The 23,030-nt window shown below is 35.3% G+C and overlaps 1 protein-coding gene and 1 long non-coding RNA gene across 2 annotated transcripts in view; one reads left to right on the forward strand and one right to left on the reverse strand.

Moving 5' to 3' along the window:
• Positions 1 to 1,117, reverse strand: part of LOC141504895 (uncharacterized) — a 35,535-nt gene extending 34,418 nt beyond the window's left edge. Inside the window, exons 1-2 of the long non-coding RNA XR_012473495.1 lie at positions 995 to 1,117; positions 329 to 491 (exon numbers count right to left, since the gene is read on the reverse strand). This is a non-coding gene — a long non-coding RNA (uncharacterized LOC141504895). The remainder of the gene's footprint in view (positions 1 to 328; positions 492 to 994) is intronic.
• TSHZ2 (teashirt zinc finger homeobox 2) overlaps positions 1 to 23,030 on the forward strand; it is a 255,980-nt gene that overhangs the window by 700 nt on the left and 232,250 nt on the right. The window lies entirely within an intron of this gene.

A 23,030-nucleotide genomic window follows, 5' to 3' on the forward strand; every position in this document is an offset into this window, starting at 1 on the left:
TATCCAACTTGCTGGGAGCGAGCGAACAAGTCTTTCTCATCTCCTTCTCCCCTTCTGGGAAAGGAGGAAGGAAACTGGCTCCCTGGCTTGGCATTCGAATCCCCGTCCCCTTCCCGGTGCCCGGACAACTCTCCAGCTTTGGGGAATCCCACGGTTCTTCCCTCCTTAAACTTTTTCTCTCCACCTTCCCCATCCTCCCTCCCCACCACCCCCCACTATCTCCCACCCCCTAACTTTCTTCCCATTTCTTTCCTTCCTGCCTCTTGCTTCTCCGTGGTAATAGTGTATGAGGTTTGGGGACCCCCCCCCAAGTCTTTCCCTTACGCACAGCCTGGATACTTTGGGTTTTGAGATGTCATTGTGTCGCTTCCTGGGTCAGCTTTCCTTTAACCCCGGTTTGGTCCTGGGAAGTGTGAGGTTGTGTGACTGAGCTAGGGACTTGGCATGGGATGAGCTGATGGAGTTCAGTTTAGGATCAGTGCTAGCGAAAGCTGCAATAGGAAACCGAATGAACAATGTTAAATGCGTTCGGAAAGAATCTGTATTTTCAAATCTAATTAATCCTCACCTCTACCCCCCTACCCACCCACCCCCAACTCGTCCTTGTAAAAAAAAAATGCCTTTTGGAAAATGCAATGTTATGGGTGCACAGAAAAGAGTTTTTAACTTTATACGAATTTTTGTATTGCTACTTTTCTGTCCTCTATTCCCCCACCCCCAAAAAAAGATAGGAACAGGTTAATGGGCTAGTACAAAGTCTTTTTTTAGAGTTTTCTTTTTAGGTTGCTTAATTGCTTATTTTTTTTAAATAGTATACTGGGGTTTTGTTTCTGGGAAGTGCAATATGAAAGTTCATTTTTCTCCTGCCAGACCCACCCACTGAAAAGTCAGCTTTCCAGTTGATTGCCAGCTTTGATTTGACATTTGATTGATCACCTGTCATCTTGCTGCCTTTGATCTATTCATTCTTGATATATATCAATAAATCACTCACCATGGTAACTCAAGTGCCAGTGACGCAAGGCTTGCCCTCTAGATTCTCTTAGCCAGACGCACAATTATTATCTTGTTTGGCTTTTAATGTGGGCGTTTTTTATTTCTTTGTGTCCTTAGTTGGATCAGTGCTTTAAAGAAAAGCTTAAGGTTTTTTTTTTCTCTCTTGATTTTAGGGATCATCAGCCAAGTCTTCTTCCTGTAAACCTATCACTAGTTTTACTCCACTGCAATCTGGAGCAAAGCATAGGAACAAGTTCAGTGATACACTTTACTAAAGTTTGAAAAGTGCTTGGGGGCAGAACCCAAGGTAGATAACAAAAGAGAAGGTGTGGGGATATTAGGTTTTTAGGTACCCAGATCCAGTGTACCACAGATTTTCTCTTCTCTCATCTTCTGATTTTAGCATAGAATTGCAGGACAGACCCTTCAGAGCAACTCCTAATGAGGGGGTAAAGTACCAGCTTTTCTAACTGACAGAGGCTGGTTAGAGTTACTTAGAAACATCTTTCAAAGCACTTACTACCTTGGTTATTTTTTTTTCCATGCTATTTGACAAAGAATAAAACAGCTGGACTGTTTAAATTTAAAAATTTAAATGTATTTGGAACTTTGCGGATTGTAGTTTGGATTGTGGAATTGGTTTTGTGAGGGGCTGTGTGTGTGTGTGTGTGTGTGTGTGTGTGTGTGTGTGTGTGAGAGAGAGAGAGAGAGAGAGAGAGAGAGAGAGAGAGAGAAATTAGGTACAGACAGACACATCATATATGATTTTCCCCCCACCACCGGTTATATCTAATGATTTCTTAAATATAATTCTCTATCATTTTTTTCTTTTATATTTTGAATCACTTTTGCTTTAAAACCCCAATTTCCAATCTTCCAAAGTTAAAGTGAGCACACTAGTTGGATTATACCAGGGAAGACTCACATAGATTCCCTGGCTAGCTCTGGAAACAGAAGAATGAGTGTAGCTAGATTATTATAGATAACGTCCTTATTGTCATCCCATAAGAGAACCCTGGGCTGCCGTCCAGCAAGAAGTGAGGTTGCCCTGAAAATTACTCTGTTTTTCTTGTTGTTCCGGTAAAGGCCCTCAACAACTAGGCAGTGATTTAAATTACCAGAATGACTGGACATGTCTCAGTCAGTAAGCTCATTACAAAAAGTGCATTGCTCAGAATTGTGCTACTTTGATTATATTTATCCTTTGATCAATGAGGTTTCAGGTGTATCGAATATATGTAACCTTATATTGCATTATTTAAATTAGACTCTCTTTATTAAGCTAGTTTTTATTGTACTGGTTAATCCATTTACATTAGTTTTCCCTGTTTGAAAGTTATGGCTGTGGCTTTAGTTTCCCGACCTAGGTTTAGTTTTCATTTTCGTATCTCGCATTTGAGACTACATTTTTTTTTTCAATCAGGGGCAAAGAGGACTCTCTTAATTATCTATAAGCTATCAAACTGAGAAGGAATCAGGCATCAAGAAGATGTCAGGGCCTCTTATTAGTTGTTTATTTGGTTATATTTAATAAAGTAGATATTTTCCACATAGTTTTCCTTCCACACATTCAAGGACATCAATGCCTTCCTCTGTTTTAGCTGAGGCAGCTTCACATAAGAAAAGTTGGCCACTTTGGGATTCTTTGGCTAGTTAATATCCAAGGAAAGGAAGAAATGGTGAAGTCTAAAGAGTCTGGAAATGTCTGCACCATGCTGTGCATAACTGTAAATAATTACTACCATGCTCTGACTTTGAAAGCAAATTTCTAATTTGAGTAATGAATAAATACAAAGATTAGAAAGAATACATACGTGGATTGAATAGAAGAGATCCTGCTAAATAAGAGTTCATCCTAAGGAACACTCCAGATAGTTTTATCCCTTGTTATTATTAATCTGAAGTTCTGAGTTTTCAATAATATATATTACAGATCTTCCTAATACTGTAAGCATTGAAACTGAGTGAATAGGCCCTATTTCTAAAGAAATGGGAGGGAGGGAGGTTTGCTATTTATTTGTAATATTTTCCCTGAAAGTTGGAGTTTGAGAGTTTAGTTTACCTTAGCAAGACATCGATATCAAATAGATATTTGGACTTCTTAGATTTCCCTCAGAAATACCCAAATCCCTTACCCTAGACACACTCTTTCAGTTCTTTCTTAAGGCTCTTAGCTCCAGTCTGTTGGCATTTCTCTATGATGTTGCATCATTCTGTAACTTAGGATAATAACAGAAGTTCAGTGCTGTGGCAAAAGCTACAGGGACAAGCCCCCTGAAGTTTGATTTCTTCCCCATTATCCTTAGTTCTATATTCCTTAGTCACCACTGAAATGTTTTCCATTTTTCAAGTGAAAATATCCCTGCATGTTGTACCATTATCTCTTCCCTACCAGTTTCATGGAGAGAAAGAAGACAGAAAAGGAAAAATGAAAAAAAAAAAAGAATTTCAGTATTCTTATATTTTCAAAGATGTGAAGTGCAGTTAAATATAAAGTTCTAGTAGTAAAAATTCCAACCTCTTATCCTAATCCCCCTTTGATAAAAACCCACCACCACGTATTTTATTTCTCCATCAGTGATCCTAACTTTTATAATAATGCCAAGGATGGGGAACCTGGGCTCACCACCTGACTATAGACAATAGTCCTCCACTTCTCTTTCTCTTTCTGTATACATATATACATACATCTATGTATGTATACACACATAGATGTATATTATATATGTATGTATTTATGTAGTATGTAGTATGTATTTGCCCCTAGAGAGCTTTAATGCTGCTTTATCTGTAACCTGGTTCTCAGATAACCCAAGATAGTACAGTAGCAATGAACAGCTCTCACATTTATTTTGTTTATTTAATATGTAGATGAATAATGCAGATTTTGTTTTCATGAATGTCCTTGTGTGGCAGTAAACATTAGACTATTAGCAATCATTACTTAAAAGTTGTAATTTGCACCTTAATAGCACAGGTTATTTAAATGGAAACATATTCAGCAGGGACCATCCTGCATACTACAGTTAGGGTAGACTGAATGACCTGAGAGGTCTTTTTTCCTTTCTTAATATCTAAGACACTGGGTCTAAAAGAAGTGTTACCAGAAATTATAAGAAGGGGAATAGTAGTGGTATTGGTTCAGGAGGAAGGAAATTTGACCATTACATTTATCTTTTATTTACTGGCCAATAGAAACTGGTTTCAAGGAAATAGGATTCTGAATGGAGCCCTGACCCTGGCAACATCACTATTTTTTTTAACATTGCTTAGAAAAGCAAATCACATCAAAAAAAAAAAAAAAACCATCCAAATATCTTATGCTTCAGAATCTTTCAGTTCCTCTGCACATTCTGCCTTTTGAGAGATGACTCAAAAAGCTAAGATGTCACAAGTAGGGAGTGTCATGGCTGTTCTGATTAATTAGAGCAAGTCTCAAGTGAGGGGGCTGCCCCCTAAAAAATCCACCAAGTTTCCTTCTATCCATTTAGTGTTTGGGATTCAAATTGATTGCTAAATGGCCCTCTGTCCCCTCCCTCCTTCCTCTCCGTCTCACCTCATTTTTAAAGACCTAGATTGAATGGGACATCTCAAAAGCCCATTTGTTTTAGTCATTTATTGATTTCATTTTTAATCTGCCATATCAGGACACAATACATTAACCCTAATCAGCAGATTGCATGTGACAGGGAGTTCAGGCACTGTCCTCTTATAAGGAATAGCAGTATTCTAGAGTCCTCCTAGCAAAACCAAACCAAAAAATTTGAGAAGATTTGGGGCTTTCTGGCTACTTTTGAAAGGCAATATGTTGTTCAAAGAGCTGCCTTCTTTTTGGATGCTTGATTCTGAAATTTTTCTTTCTTTCTCACTCCTTCACCTTCTTGCTTCCTATCATTTGGGGATCCTACTAAAGAAGATATATATTAGGGCTGTCCTCAGGAGCATCTTTTCTTTGTCAGGTTCCTCCAATATAAGTTCTTGCTCTCATCCTCTCCCTGTGCTGCTAGTCTGAAGAAACATCTTCCTGGTATGTAATTCCTGAGTTTGGTAGACTGTATTTTCCTACCCCCCCCCCATTCTCCCACTCCCAGGGTCTGGGGAGGGGTGGCTTTTTTTGTCAAAGGAACAGACATTAATAATAACTGGGATTCTATTGAATGCAGGTGAAAACCAAACAACTATTGTTTTCTTTGCTGAGGCTGAACTTAGAAAAAAGTCAGCAAAAGGGAAAAAACAAAACAAAGCAAACTAGGCCTGGCTCTCATTAAGTCTGGATATGTAATTAGCCTCACTAGAGCCAGGTAAATGATAACGATAAACCCTCTTTTCTATCATATTTTGTTTATATCTCTGATTTTTAGAGACCACTATAAAAAAAGCCAGAGAAAATCTCATCATTCCAAATATTAAATATGGCTTTTCATGATGTTCCTCATTAATAACAAAATTGCCTTAGAAATTCTACCTTTTGGCTAGTCAGACACACACACACAAGCTAGGTGTCATTTTTATTTGATGCAAAGTCAGCTGGAAATGCATTAAACTAACAGCTAAAGTGTCTTGCTTCACTTCCCTGAAGCAGTACTTTTTCATTACATATTTAATTACAATCAAATTGGGCGACTTTTATAAAAAAATCACAGTGGTATAAAAACATATTCAATACAAAAGTTATTTTCATAATATTAGAAAATTTTACAATATAGAAAATATTAGAAAACTGTTGTTGTTTTACTTTTGGGGCAAAGAAAGTTTTTTCTTTAGTTTGGTTTGGCTTTCCCCAGATTGTATTTAATAATGGATATCTTTTCCTTCACTGTCTCCTTACTGGTCCCTGATTGTTTATATCATGAGTAACCTGACTAAAATAAGAGTAGCTCTTGTCTGGCAAAAATTTTTATATTAAAAATGTTTGTTGTTTTATTTTTAGTCACGGCTTTAGAAGTGCCATTCAATATTTGAAATCTGTTTGTGTTCCTTGAGGTGACCTTTGACAAGAAACTATTAAGTTTTGGCCCTCAGTTCTTCTAATCACTTAATAATAAACCTCTTTGAGAATAGAGGAAGGAATACCTGAGCGTCTTAGAACAGACCAAGTTCATTGAATGTACAAGATTTCAAGGGAGTTGCATTGTAAGGACACACTGTTTCTGTTCCATTTGCATTTCCTCCCTTCTTTCTTGCCAATCTTTCCTTCCCTGCTGAAGGAACTTCAAAAAATAATAGATTTCAGGACCAAATTATTCCTTCATTAAAATAAAAAGAGGGAAAAATTGTAGATTCTAAAGTCAAATTATTAACTTCTGTAAGAAACAAAGTCTAGTCCTGGAAAAAGGATAGAAGACAAAAAAAAAGACACTTAGGGCCAAGTGTGATTCTCCATTAATCGGCAGTAATTGCCGATCTTAGAAGGGTTCAGTTTGGTCAGGAAATCAGAGTGAGTTTATTGGGAACAGATTCTCTAAGCAGATCTTTGCTTTATTCATTGAAGAAATAAAAATCTGAGATGTACTACTGAAGTATTTGTTTCAGAGAGGGTTGGCTAGCTGAAATGATTCAGAGGAATTTGGGAGCCATGAAAGTCATCTTTAGGAACTGCCAGTGGTCACCGGTTTGAATCTTCTGGCTTCTCTAGGTAGGAAATGCTGTTCCTAAAGCCTCCAGGAGTGCTCTGGGACTCTAAACAACTTCTACAGTTGTTTTAAATGTGTAAAATTAAGATTCTGGTGGCATAACCGTCTATCTTGGATAGCTAATCCTATTGTTAGCATATCGATGTTATTTAGTACTTTAAAGGCTGAACAATTGGAAAATCTGCAGCAGTGCAGAAGTTTTAGAGATAATGAGCGGTGCAAACATATGAAAAATACTTTGTATGTCATTGGGAAGCCTTCTGGTTACATTTTATTCATCTAAATGGAGTCCTCTTTTTCTCTGTTATCTGTCGCCTCATTTTATTCTTTTGAAATTGCTTGTGACCCCTCCCCCTCTAGAGTAGACTTAAAACACAATTCATATATAGTTATTTCGGTTGTATAATAACCATGCCACTCCTTACTTAGCTGTAGAAAAGCAAGTCGCATGCATATGATGGGAAGAAAATCCCAAGTAACACTTTAAAATAGCTAGCTTCGAGTTCAAGATCAGAAACTTTTTTTTTTCCCCAAGCAGGAGAGGAAGAAAATAACATTGCATTTTAACTACACATCTCCCCTTGGCAAATGAGAAGCAATGAAGCAGTTCAGATTTTTAAGGAGCTTTTTGGCTCTCCTGCATCTCTCTCAAAAGACTAATTTAATTGAAAAGCTTGTGGTGTCCATTTATGTATGCTAAGGAAAAGACCCAATGTTTCCATTAAAGCACCCGATAGTGTGAGACTATAAGGTGGGTTAAAAACACATTCACAATGTTCTCTAGTGTCGGTTAATACCAAATGAAGATCACTGATCTTAATTAGTTGAGCGCTTTTGTGACTGAAGGAATACTGGTAAATCACCCCAAAGCATCATGGTTAAAGCAATATTTGAGCTATTTCTATAGGAATTGTGTATAGCTTATATATTAAGGGGGCAGGATACAGTTATTGTTTGTAATGAGAATAATTATGAAGGGTAGAATTAACATAGAATAGACTTGGATATAATGGAATTCTGTTTTTAATGAAGTTGAAAGAAACTTTTCCAAATTCAGCATTGCCTCATGAGGTTCAGACAATGTCTGGTGGACCTGGTGTAGCAAACAGGGTTTTTTTGTTTGTCTGTTTGGTTGGTTTTGTAAAAAGGAACATGATTTGGCGTAAGAGAACTCAATTTCATGTCAGTATTTCTGTATAAAATACACCAGTCTTATTTTTAATCACCTTCTCAATTTACCAGAATTCTGAAACTTTGTGTATTTCTCTTTTATAATCCATGGGGGATGTGAACAACTTTCCCAAACAAGTAACTGCCTCAATAATTCACTAAATCTCGCTGACAGTTATCAAGCAAAGCACTATTGATGAACTGGAATGATAACACGTTTAGAGTAGATATGGGTTCTTTGCACTCATGGAACTCCCCTTATAGTAATGCGATACCATACTGACAATAAGATGAAAAATAATATAAAAATGGATTAAAAGGATACAAAAGAAAGTGCTATATGAATGGTCCAAAGAGGCAAAGTTTGGAGAGGGAGAGGGAGAAGGCAGGGAAGAAGGAGACCATCTGGTAGGATAAAGAAGAGTAGGATTCAGAAAGGAGGTGATATTTGAAAGCATTGGGAGGGAGGATGCCAGTGGTAGAAACAGCATCTATAATGGAATTTATCTGAATAAGGAGAACATGTTCAGGGGAATAGAACATGGTCCAGTTGGTCCCAAGTCTTAGATATCTGGTACAGAGAAAAATGCCAAAATGAAAAGCAATCCATCTATAGTTCACAGGATTCACTTCAGAAAGTTTGGCTATAGGATAGACATTCTCCCTCTTCTCCTGTTACTGGATTCGCAACAGCTATGGACAGAGTTGAGACATGAGTTCTAGTCTCACCTTGGCCTCTAAGAAGTCATATTACTTTGGGTAAGCCCCTTAAATTCTTTTAGTGCCTGTCTTATCAGCTACAAAATTATAATAATAACTCCATTTACCTAGCAGGATTGTTGTGAAATCAACTGAAATGTATATGTGAAAGTACTTTATTATCTCTTAAGTGATCAACAAAAAAGCATTGCCACCATCCTATCATCTCAATTTTACTACCACCACCTCCACCACTATTATCACTACCATGATGATGATGATCATCATCATCATCATTCATTCTTCAGTCAGTCGGTCAGTCATTTTCTTTGGATAGACAACAATAAATTTCTCTTGGAAAAGAAAGTAAGAAGTAGCATTGCCAAGTATCAGTTAGCAATGGTCTTGAGTTTAATAAATTTGAGTTTAGTTATCAAGACAAGTCAAATGACTTGGAAGAACTGGACACACAGGTCCAGTAGGATTTGCCCAGTAATGTGGTTTGGGGGCTTTTTGTTCATCCCAGTGGAAACTGTTGACATGACCAATTTACTGATCATTGATTGTGGGTGGATAGTGTTAATGTTGAGAGTACTAAGGATGAAGATGGTGATGGCTGGACATGGATCTTTGGAAACTGTTTCTTTGGCTTATCCTCCATAGTAAACTGCCTTGAAAGAATCACCAGTTGCCCTTAATCCTCTGAGTTTCTGAGGATAAGTAAGGAGCAAAATCATGCATGTTTTTAGTAGTACTTTGACAATAACATTGTTTTTCATCATATCAAAAGATGACACTGCCATCAGAAGGACAGAAGCCTTGAATTGTTTTCTCCCCACAATCACTATCCATCCAGTCAGTGATCTGTCCATCAACCAGTTACCCTTGTATTAGTAGTATACATTTGAGAGATACGTCTGTAGACATGGAATAGAATTAATTTAACTGACTCAAGTGAAGACTGTCTCATGCATGGATTGACTTCATAACTTTAGTCTGATTTCTACAGGAAGTACATTATAATAGTTACCTAGTGGCACACATTATAATAGTTTCCTAAAAGTGTCAGTCACCAGGCCAAATATAGGCAAAATTAGGGGGTAGATGAAATTTTTCTTTGGTTATCACCAAGTTTCAATGTTTGAATATTCATTCATTTACCAATTCATTAAACATTTATTAGTGTATCTAGAGCTCTCGTGGAATTTATACATTGGGGCTTTCCAGCTGAGGCTAAGACACAAACATAGTACTATGATATGCAATGATAAACATGTAAGGAGATGCAGAACAAATAGCTTCATGAGATTTGTGAAGGTAGGTTGTTACCTATGGTTGGGATTTAAGTTGAACTTTAAATAATGTGAAGAAATTCAACAAATTGGGGGTGGGGGAAGGCGAGGATAGTATTTTAGACATGGAAAAATAAGATCAAAAGCATGGAGGCAGAAGATTAAAAGACTATGTAGAGGAAAGGGCTAGGTGGAATGTAATCTAGTTTTGACTGCAATGTAAAGGCTTGGAGGGGAGCAATATGAGAAGACTTGGAAGGTAAGGTAACCCCTGCACACACCTCCAGGTATCATTAATCTAGAACCATTCTTCCTGTTCCAATCTCCCCAACTTTCCCCAGGCAACTTAAAGTTAATCACTGCCATACTCTCATTTATCCCTTCAGGCCTTCCTGAAAATATTGTCCTGTATATTGTAGCTGGAATTCTTTTTCTTTGGGGGAGGGGGAGGAGAGTAAAACTTTGAATTGATAACCACTGATGCGTTTCCAGTTATTTTGTTAGTTTGATTATTTTGATTCTATATTAAAAGTTGTGTTAATATTCAATTAAGAAGGATTGTGGGAGACCCACTGGGAAAGGTATTAATTTTAACAGTCAATCAATAAGTGATCATTTGGTACCAAATAAACATACTAAAGATCCTAGTGAGAGGTAGCATGGCATGATAGAGAAGCAGGAATACCCAAGTTCAAGGTGGACATTTCATCTATACTAGTTGTATGACCCTGGATAAGTCTCTCAACCTTTCCATTTTTGGCAACTCTGTAACTGTAAGTTTCATGGAAAGTATTAATTTGTACCAGTCAAAGGAGTTTCTTCTCCTGGGAGTCCCTGATTTCTAAATAAAATCACAGATCCAATCTCTATTGCTTATCCTAATATGGCATACACTGTTCTAGGTAATGGGAAATTTAAGTCAGAAGAATAGTACTTACCCAGAAGAAATTTATATTCTAGTTGAGGAAACAACAAGTCCATATTAATATATAATCATAATAAATATAAAGAGAAGAAATACTATGTTTCACTCACTTTGGTAACCTATAAATTATCTGCCTCTGGAGGAACTGCCTTCCTCATCACTGGAAGTAATCAAGTAAAAGATGAATCCAATGCTCCTGAATGGACGCACTGTTGGGTTGTGGGTATTAGTTGGATTTGATGGCATCCAGAGTTACTTCACATGTGAAATTCTGTGATTCTCTGAACTGATTACTGTTTGTTAATGGTATATAGGACAAGGTTCATTTGTATGTTTAGTGACATAAAAGAATATCCTGGAAGAATACTCGCCTTTATACATCACTGAAATATCCTTTCTTAGGATGTAGGATAGCAGTAATGAAGCAGGAAGACTAGTTGACTATCCAGGAGACTTGAATCTCTATGCTTACTTGGATAAATTCCTTCTGAGGTCTTCATTTATTTATTTATAAAATGGGAAGTTTGCATAGTTTCTAGGGTACCTCATATTCTAATAATGTATATTATAAAGCCCTTCCCAGTTCTAATATTGTATATTCTTATCAGGACATTTGCATTCTATGATCTAATGTCCATTCTAGCCCAAGTTGTATAAATTCTATCACTAGAATAGAGCCTGGTATGTAGTAGGTGCATAATGAATTCTTTTTTGATTATTTTCAATGCTGTCAGGACTATATTCTCAATTGCTTTGCATTTTTTGACATTCTAATATCACTCTCACTCTGATATTTTGTGTTTTAGTTTCTAAGGTTGTCTCCAATTTCTGACATTTTTGTCCTATGACCTTGTTAAGTTTTCGTACTGCTATAGGAAAAACTTTGTAATGCAACTTAAGAAATGGGGATATAATAAAGGTACAGGAGGATGCTTTAAATAAATATCGTTAATCTCTCTCTCTAATTCTGTCTCTCTATCTCTCTGTCCCTGTCCCTGCCCCTTTCTCTCTCTGCATCTCTATTTCTCTCTTTCTCTCTTGTCTCTAACTCTGTCTGCCTGTTGGTCTGTCTGTCTCTCTATTTCTGTATCTGACTTATTTTTCTCTGTCTCTCTGTCATTTCTATCTCTCTGTCCTTGTCTGTCTCTTTATCTGTCTCTCATATAAAATGTCAAGTCAGAGGGATACTGTTCCCCAAGCCCATAATCTTTGATTCTTTGTAACTTGTTTCTTCTATTTATTTGAATTCAAAAGTTACCAAATTGAGAACTTTTGACTGTAGGAAGCAGAATAATAAGATTTATAAAACTACTGTAGTCTTCCATAAATATTTCCTCATAAGACATTCTCCTTTTATTAAACAAAAGGAAAACTGACTACTTCCCAAAATACCAAATATGTCCCATCTGGGGTCTGAGCAAACATTTATACTCACCCATTTCCTCTTAGACTTCTAGGGTGGGTCCATAAGTTAGAAAACATTCATCTGTTCTTCACAAATCATCCTAAATGGCTATAATCTTTTCATTACAGTTAAAAAAAATATGGAACAAATGTAATTATACCACAGCATTATTTATTTTAACGAATTCAAAACTTCTCTTCTAGATTTTTCCCTAAAGTACTTCATAATATTTATGGACAAAATTTCTAAAGAAGCTTTTTTAGTACTAAGAGTTTAATTATTTGTGACACATAAATGAGTACTTTGAATAGTAATAATAATAAAAACAGTAACAATAATAATGATGGTTTTTAAAATCAAGGGATCAGCTCACATTGAAAAAATGTGGCTTGCAACAAATAATTCTTGATTGGTCTTTCTTGGGGAAAAAACAAACAGAAACTTTTTCTGTTTTACTTTTAGGCAGCATTTGTTGCACATTTTAATTGAATCTTACACAAAATTCAGCTAAATACACAGAAACACACACATACACATACACACACAGGATTTCTCAGTAAAACCTCCCTTATGTAAGATGTACTGGCAAAAAAGCAAATTAAGTTGATTTTATTTTTTGACTCTACATGGATTTACACTTGATTGAAGAAAAAATTCCACAAGCATTTATAAAGTACCTTCTAATGTATATACTATTATTTGTGCGGAGGGAAGAAAGATTAGCTAAGACAAGGTCTTCCACCTGGTTCAGTAGACATAATTATGGTAAAATGAAATATAATAATTTTTAAAAAAACATGATAAGAGCCATGAAAATTAAATGCTATGTGAGTTCTAGGGAGAAGCAAATTACCATTAAGAAAGATCAGGGAAACCTTCCTGTGGGATGTATATGTGAATTGTGATTAAAAAGGATAACTGGGGATTTAATAGACTGAATGGCAAAAAGAATATTCTAGACATAAGGAATTGATTGATGGAATTCCAGTGTAGGCAAGAGTGAAAGATCTCACATTAGGGGTTCTTATGTTTAAATCCTCGTTTTTCTACTAATTAGTTGCACAATTTGGGAAAAGTTCTTTAACTTCTCTGGTACTCAATTTCTTCATTATTTGTAAAATGAAGAGTTGAACTAAGTCATATCTAAGTCTTTGATTTGTAAGTCTATGATCCTATTTACAGAAGCTCTCAATAGGATGATATAGAAAAACATACCAAAATAGCAAAAATAAAATTAAATATAGTTAAGCCACCTAGCTTAAGAAATGTTGTAGTTGTTCAATTATTCATCGAATTTTTTCCAAAAAAAATGACATTTTCATGGAGTTTCTCTTGAAATAAGTAATTTACTGGGAAGAAGTAGGTGATACTTTTATTGCAATTGAACTTAATAAAATGCCATTTAAAAAATTCTATTCACATTTTGAAAATCCAGAAACTTCATTAATTTTTCACTGGACAATACATATCTAGTATTCTAGTTTCATTTCAGACTACTCCCCTTCACATATTCTATAATCGACCTTCCATCCAAACTGAATTACTCACCATATCCCATTCTTATCTTGCTCTCTCTCCTGTTTCAACATGCAAAAGCATTTCTTACACCCTCTTCCAGGCCTAGAATGAATCCCTTTTTCTATCCTTCCATCCCCTTTCTCTGTCTACTGAGATTAACAGACATTTATTATTTATCTTTAGACCCAGTTTTGGTGCTATCTCCTCATTACCATCAAGTAATGTTGACCTCAAATTTCTTGTGGTTATTTGGAATACTTTTTGACACTTCTCATATTCTGCCTCATAGCATTAGTTTATGCTAGTCTTATACCGTCCATTAAATTGTCAGCCTTTGGAAGTCAGAGATCATGTCTCATTTCACCTTTGAGTTTCCCCCTTCCTCAATATAAAGTATTGTGCAACACTTAGTAGAAGACTTTGATGTAATATAGTTAGAACATAAGCATAACATGGCAAAGCTTTATTATTCCAAAGCAGGCATTTTGAATATTGACCATCAAGGTATCAACACTATGTATGAAGGGAAAATTAAAAGGAAATACAAAAAATAACTCTTGCCCCCAGCATTCATCATATAGGGCAAGAATTCTTAACGGGAGGGGGGGGTCCTATGAATTTGAAAAAAATTTTCATATATGTGTGCATACATATACAGAGAGAGTTCATGGACCCCTGGTTAGGAATATATGCATATGTATATAAATTATATTTCAATATAATTTATATACTTTGTGATACTTTGTATTTTATTTTTATGCATTTAAAAACATTATCTTAGGAAAGAATCTATAGATTTCTCTGTACTATAGAGTGAACCATGTCACAAAAATAGGATAAGAACCTCTGATCAAGTGGGTCTCCAAAGTTGGACAGCAATGCCTTCTTGTGTATTAGGGACTATGTGTTATTCATCTTTGTCTATAAGAAGACCCACTCCTTGGAGATCTTTCAAATACAGCATGGAAATCCACGTGTTTGGAAATGTTATAATGGAGAATTCTTTTCATTTATATGACTGCTGAGACGTCTTCCAATTCTCAGTTTCTGTGACTGTGATTCTGAGACGATTTCTTCTCTGTATATAAGACAGTATAGTATAATTTAAAGGAACATTTGAATCATAGCTAGAACCAGCTCTGAAACAAATCTCCTGTCTCTGACCTTCTCTATGCATGTGACAATTTATGTAATCTTTCTGAGTCTGAGACTAAATGATCTCTAAACTTCCTTCTAACTCTCTATATCCTCTAAGTTCTTGGATGGTATCTCAGTAAGCCAACAGTTAGGAAAGTCATATAAGAAGTAGCACATAGGACTGTGTCTTGAAAGAAGTTAGAGGTAATAAGGGTAAACTAAATACATGGAACAACCAAGGTAAAGAAGTGGAAGTGGAAGATGGAGTACTGAGTTAAGTGAACAACAAATAGGCCACTTTGAAATGTAGAGTGTATATGGAGCAATAAAGAAAAAAAAGTAAACTGCAGCCAGTTTACTTTTAATTAATTAATGATTTTACAAACATTTATTACTTCTCTATCCCACATTTTAAGTGGATTTTAAGTCCTTCACCTATCAGATAGTTGGTAGGAGTAGTTTTCTCATCTTCAGTCCTCTGGACTGTTGGTTTATCACTGCATTAATCATAGTTCTAAAGTCTTTTCAAAATTGTTATCTCTATAATGTTGTTACTGTTGGTGTAATTGTTCTAGTTCAACTCACTTGGACCTGCATGAATTCATAGAAGTCTTCCAAGTTTTATCCAAAACTAATTCATTTCATCATTTTTAGGGCACAATAATATTCTATTAATTCATATAGAAGTTTGCTTTGCTATATGCAATAGGTGGTCACTCCTTTAGTTTCTAGGATTGGGTGACAATGCCTTTTTTTTTCCTTCTAGAGTTAGATTTTGCAGAATTTTAAATGCCAAACTAAAGCATTCATAATATTTTAATCCCTGCTGCAATAGAAAACCACTGAACGTTCTTGAACCAGGGAGTAACATGTCAGATTTTTCTCTTAGATGGAAGTTCATTTTGACAGCTGTGCCTGAGAGGAATTGGAAAGGGGAAACAATGGCACTTCATTGGAACAGGCTGGTAAATACATTTATGTATTGACATCATTTAAATAGTCATAATAGACATTATTTAAATAGTCAAATATCGAAGTTGTGAAGATTCAATCCCAACTAGTAACTATGACCACCATATGATTAAGGGTTTTCTGGGATCTTAGTGATTCCATAGTCCAACTTCCTAATTTTTGCAAGAGGAAATGGATATTTAGAGAAGGAAAGTGACTTATCCAAGGTCACAAATAACAAGTGGCAGACCTGGGAGTTAAAGTCAATTTTTCTGGCACCAAAACCTAATGCTCTTTCTTTTTCTTCTTTAATTTTTTATTTATTTAAGTCCATGGGGTTAAGTGACTTGTTCAAGTTCATACAGCTAGGCAATTATTAAGTGTCTGAGGCCATATTTGAACTCAGGTCCTCCTGATTCCAGGACCAGTGCTCTATCCACTGTGCCACCTAACTGCCCCACTAATGTTCTTTCTAATTATACCTAGGAGGAATAAACTGACGTGTGTTTTCTCAAGAAGCGACACTCAGACAGGAAGTGTTTCCACTCCCACTCCCTCACAAAACACTCTCCCATTGCCCCTCCACTCTCTGCTCCAAAATTGTATCTGTGACAGATATTCCTTGATCCCCTTGGTCATGACTCCATATTAGAGAAGATAAGATGGTGACTACTCAAGAAACTAAATAAAGAATGAGAGAGGGAATGTAGTTTGTTATCATGCCCAACTGCAGTTGGCTGCTTGTGGCTGTAATTCATATAATTACATTCACCAAAACCTCTTTAATTCCAAAAAGCAAGATGAAAATACCCCTTTTGAGGAGTTTTTGACTCCCCCGTTCCATCTACTTTGTAGATGAAGCCTACTATATGTACTATCTGCCTTTTTAGGATGTTAGGTCCTTGAAAGCAGGCCCTGTCCTACCTCTCTGTTTGTATTGCTAGTATTTAGCTCAAGCAATTTGCATGTAATTAACTATTTGATAAATGCTTTTTCATTGATTCATTCCTCTATTATTCTAAACATCTCACTTCTCTAGATAATCTCCAAGATTCTGTTTCAGAGAAGATGCTGACCTGAATTAGTAGAGGATTGTTTTTGCTCATTGAAGACTTCCCTATGTCAATGAAATCACAGGATTAGTCTCTTGTCTTGTCTCTCTGCTGAGAGTTTCATAATGGTTATGAATATTATTACTCAATCTATTTTTATAGAGTTCAAATAGAAATAGTTTTGGGACAACTCACCAACACTGTCTGTATACATATATGTGTGTATATACATATATAGTCACTATTTATGCCTACATATAAGTGTACATGCATTATGCATCTGTGTAGAAACATATGCACACATATGCATATATATATACACATATATTTATATAAATATATATTTGTTATTCAGTCATTCAGCAGTAATGACTCTTCATGACTCTTTGGACTATACTGCCCATGTGGTTTTCTTAGCAAAGATTCCCAAGTGATCTAACACTTTTTCTCCAGTGGATTAAGGTAAACAGAGGTTAAGTGACTTACCCAAAATCTCACAACTAGTAATACCTGAGGCTGGATTTGAATTCAGATCTTCCTGACTCCATGCCCAGCACTCAATCCACCAAGCTCAATCCACTGAGTCATCTAACCACATATATGTGTATGACATATATATGTATATATATAGTGTATGTATGTGCATATATATATCATGTCTATAATTTCCTATGTCATACTGTAAAATGTTTTCTATAGTAGCTGGATAAAAATATTAGGCTCTATTGTTACTACTATTATAATTTTTAAAGACCAACATTCTGTTCAACCTTTCTGGTAAGTGTGAAGTAAGGCACTGAGGCCAAAGGAGAAATCTAGGAGATCAGTGAAATGAGACCACACATATGTGGACTTTTCCTCCAAATGAATAAGATGAGGTAGAGGAGGATGGGGAAAAAAACGTCAAGGGAATGAGTGTTACAACATGCTGAACACATAAACTCACAGAATAGCAGTGCTGGGTCCATACATGTTTAATAAGTTTTTATCAACTTGTGAGTAAAATTAATCAAGTGTGAGTCCTTGGAGGAATTATTTACTGGAAGAAAAGTTATAGCACCAACATCTGGGTTTCCCGTCACTAAGATGAAGAATACACCAAATAAATCATAAATTAGCTATTCAAAATAATTTCTGTTTGATCATCTCTGGAGAAGAATAATGTAACTTCTTTTTCTTCTTCTTCCTTCTTCTTTTCCCTTCTTCCTTCTGTCTCTTTCTTCCTCCTTACTCCATCTTTCTTCTTCCTTCTTCTTCCTTCTTCCTCCACCTTCCTTCTTCCTCCTCCTTCTTCTTTCTTCTTCCTTCTTTTTCTTTCTGCTTCCTTCTCCTCCTCCTCCTCCTCTTCCTCCTCCTCCTCCTCCTCCTCCTCCTCCTCCTCCTCCTCCTTCTTCTTCTTCTTCTTCTTCTTCTTCTTCTTCTTCTTCTTCTTCTTCTTCTGCTGCTGCTGCTGCTGCTGTTTCTTTGCATATATTTCTATCTGATTTTTCAATTATCTGTGTCACTAGGAATCAAAATGAAAGGCCATTTTATTCTTTGTTTTGGTTTATTCATTTCATTATCTTGGGTGAGAAACTCTATTCATGTGGAAATTTGCCATAAAAATATTGAAAGGTATCTTTGTGTATAGTAGAGAATAACTTAGACATTTCTCATGGGGAATCTGGTTATTTTGGCCAATGTTCTTTTCATTTGGGAGTGGGCTAACAGTTCCAATATATATAGCATCCATATAATTTAACCTCATAAATTTATTTTTTTCAGTGATGTAATGGGGAGATTGACCTGGAGTTTGTAAATGTTCCCTACTCACTGTGTTCCCCAGGGCAACATAACATTCTAGACAGTATTTTATATACCCTGATTAAAATGTAACGTATTCTTGCATTTCCTGTGTAGTGACCTGTTAGTACTCACAGGCAGAATGCTTAAAGAACAGCTATATGGAGATGTTTCCAAGTATGGAATATGTGAGAAATTTTACAGTGTTCTGACTTTTTTGTAGAAACTGCAATCCCTGGTATTTTCCTCAATAAATGACTTTGATTTACAATATACTATTGCATTAGGAGAAGTCAAATGATCTAGAGTAACCTTTGTTTCTTAACAACATTATAAATTCAAACCCCATAGCTTCATGTGGCTATCCTATGAAATATGGGATTATTTGGATTGGAAAAACAATCATAACTTTTTGTAGTTATAGTCTCAGAATCCCCCAAGATAAAATAGCAATAATTATGATCATGGAATATTATAATTTTAGGAACAAAAAAGCAACAACAACCAAAAAAACTCTGAGAACATAGATTAATTTCATATTTCACTTATGAAAACAGCAAATGTCACAGATTACAGATTTGGTCAAATTTGGGATTGTGATTTTTTTTTAATGAGAAAAACTTGCATCAGAAAGATTAGTTCTCACTTCTTAGGAGACCCACAGAGAGCTATGGTATCAGTGTTGAGATCATCAGTGTGACTAACCAAATCATATTATTTTTAAAAAAGAAATCAACTGAAAACTCTAAGCCTAGTGAAGTACAAAAAAGCTCATCAACCAATCAGTTAACATATTAACTACCCACTATGGTGTGTATTAACTATGCTTTATGTGTCAGTCATGATATGATTTTTTTGGAGGGAGGGAGGAGGTGTTAATATAAAGACAAAAGTTAAATCAGCCCAGCCCTCAAGTAGCTTACAGTCTAAGGAGGGATGGGCATTAGGAGATGATAGACACATATATTGATTTATATGAAATACATCTAAAGCAGATACAATGTTATCTTAGTTGAGGAAGAGGTACTAGCAATTGAGGAATGAGGTGATAGGTCTCAGAAAAGGCTTCAATCAGAAGATGGTACTTGAATGAGTACTTTGTCATGGTAATCCATCTATAGCATTTTTCTCACAATTCTGTAAGGTAGGTTAACTTCATTATCTCTTTTTTATAGGTAAGGAAACTGAGGCTCTGTACGGTTAAGTGATTTATTCATGATCACATGTTAGCAAATTTCTGAGACAGTAAAGACTTTTTTCTCTCAATCTATAGTTCAGTTTCTTAGAATGGAAATAGAGAACAGGAGTCATGTAATTCACCTTCTATTTAAAACATAAAATTCACTCTACAACATTCCCAATTGGTCCTCCAATCTCTAGTTGAAGACCTCCAGAATTACCTCCCAAAGCAGTCTATTCCATTTTTAGATAGCCTTAATTATTAGTTCTTTCTTATATTGAATAAAACCTATTTCCTTATAACTTCCACCTTGGTTCTGACGCTTCTTGTTGAGGTCAACTTGAATGAGCCTGATTCCTCTTTTCACATGCCAGTAACAACAAATTAAATTCAATGATCATTTACTAAGTGAATGCTATTTTCAAGATCTTGTGCTACATACTGGAGATATAAAGACAGACCCTACTTTTATTTTAAGGTTTAAGGTTAAGGTTTTTAAGGTTTTTTAGAACTGAAAAAGAGGAAATAAAACAAGTATAAGTAGTTTATTATATAAGGGAGAAGTTTAAGCAAAGTGAGACAACTCTTCAAAATTTGGGGAATGCAATTTATATACTCCCCAAATCTCTTTAGGCTATTAATATTCCCCGTCTCTTTCATTGACCCTCCCTGGTCTACTTTTGAATTCTTTCACTGTTCTCTCAGCTTAGGTGAGCTCTACTCCCAGACCACCCCCTGTTATTCTGAATTGAATTCCATCCCTGATTAGCCCTGCTTCTATCTTGGGTTCCTATCTTCTTCCCTTGGACTGTACCTTGTGTTGAAACCTACATTACCTGACTTGACCCATGTAAAATGTGGGACTGGACTAGATAATCACTGAAGTTCCTTTAGCTCTGCTATTCTGTATTTTCTGTTAGCTACTATGTTCCTTCCCACCCCAGCCCCCCGTCCCCTGCTCTATGAAGGATTTTGAATCCAATCAGATCACCGCTCTTCACTGTTACCTTCTTGTAAAAAATTCCTTTTCTTTAAAAAAATATTTTATTTTCCTACCGCTTTTATTTCCAAATGTATCCCTCTCCTTTCCCCTTTTCCTTTTAACAAAGAAGAAAAAACAAAAGCAGCAATCTATCACTAATTTTCTCAATTATGACCAAGAACAAAACACAGGAGCAAATTGGGTGATGTACTTTACTAAATTTTAAAAAGTAATTGGTGGGGGGGTGGGGAACAGTTGTGATTGTGAACAGTTCAGCAAAATTAAATATCAATCAAATCTGGAATTATATGTCATGTTGCACACCCTTAGTCCCTATCTCTATAAAAAAAAAGCTAAGTAGGTATATTTTTCATTTCTTCTTCTGGGACAATCTTGGTCATTATTAGATAATATTAAATCATTTGTTGTTATTCTATCCATTTATATTATCATTGTTAAAATTTATCTTATTTCCTGATTTTACTTCAGTTTCATAAGTTCATGATCTTCCCATGATTCTGTAGATTCATCGAATTCATCCTTTTTAATAGCTTAATAACATTTTATTATAGACATATTGTATAACTGCTTGAGTCATCTTCTTTGTTACTAGATTCTGACTCCAGATATTTTGTAGTACAAGGAAATGTATTCTCAGCAATGGAATCTCTAGGTTAAAAGGTCTGGATAGCCACTTTCTTAGCATTTCCAATATGCACATATTATATCTCATATAATAGATAATAATGATATATATAATGTGAGAATTATTATATTCATACATATACACAAATGTGTGTATATGTATATGTGTTGGAAAATGTCTAACAACTAGTTCTCAAAAAATGAAAATTTTAAGTTTAAGTTAAATCTTCCTTACTTTTTTTCCATCATTTTCTTTAGTTAAGACAATTTAAATTAAGCCCTGATTTGTAGCATTTGCCAGTTTCCAAGTTTTAAATGCTTACACTGAAAATTTAACAATTGGCTCTAACTACCCAGTACAAGCATACTTCTGTTAATGGGGGGGAGGGGATAATACTTGCTATTACAGTATCCTGAAAGCCACAGATGAAAAGAAGAGCAAGGAGTCAGTGACAACAGCAATGGGTTGTTATTATGGCTTAGATTGAAAATTTAGATAAAGACATCAAGACTTGGTTACTGAGTAACATTAAACAAATTACATAGTTCGTTTTACTTAAATGTGAGGTGGAAATATTTTTTTTAAGTGAGAAAAATGTTGAGAGAACTGATTAGATAATATGGATTAGATTTTTTTCTTTGAGAAAGATGATATATGCATACAGATTCTTAATTTATGCTTATTTCAACACTTCAAGGGTCTCTAATTTCATCACTACCGATCTGCCTTCTACTGCAACTGATTGTGATCCCTCTTCACCCTACTGGATAGTCTTAATGAATTGTGACTAAAAAACATTTATTTCCTGAGGCCCCAATTCTAGTGATAAGTCTCTAGGCTTAACAAGACTGGTCCCCAGGAAAAAAAACTCAAGGACCTTACTTGAAGCCTTTCCAGCTTTCCTGTTAGAACTTGTACTTCACTGGCCTAACTTTCAATAATCAAATAAATTGAAATATAAAAATTAGCCATATTGTAAACTCTGTGACAATTCCTTTTTTTATTTTTAATAAAAGTTTGATTTGATGGTTTTTAAGTCAGCTATAAAGTATTAGTCAGATTTTTAGTAGAGATATTTATGCTTATAAGATTTTTAATTTGTAAAAGATTTATAAACTTCAATGAATCTTAGGTATTTATCACTATGTATTCTCTTTCCAATTATGTTTATTGAAACTCACTTATGCCTGCCTATTTTGCACAACTTATCTATATATCAAAAGGTCTACCTAATATGCTTTTGGGTCTTTCTCATGTCTTCCTGGCATTTCAAGGATTCCAGCAAAGCATGTGTATTAGAAAAAAAACAAATAACCCTCCCCCCCAAACAGTACATTTTCTTTGATGAAACATTTATTTGATGACAACCATTAGTACCATTTCTCCCTTGTAATTTCTTATTCTTTTCTGTTTACATTCAGAATGTACTTCTCCATTGCCTTTTAGCTGATCCTCAATTTCATATCTTCAGATATTGTCATTTTTCACATTTTCCATTTATACAATAATGTCTGGAGAATATTGAAATTAAAAGAATAGGCCCTTGTTTCTGGGAGAAATTTGGGATCCTTACAAACAATTTTTAACTTCCACATAAAAGAGGAGCCCATGTTGCAAGTACTGAAGCAGGATGTGTCATTTGATCCTCAGAATAACTTTGGG

This window comes from Macrotis lagotis, chromosome 1, assembly GCF_037893015.1.
Source record: "Macrotis lagotis isolate mMagLag1 chromosome 1, bilby.v1.9.chrom.fasta, whole genome shotgun sequence".
In the NCBI taxonomy this organism is placed as follows: domain Eukaryota; kingdom Metazoa; phylum Chordata; class Mammalia; order Peramelemorphia; family Peramelidae; genus Macrotis; species Macrotis lagotis.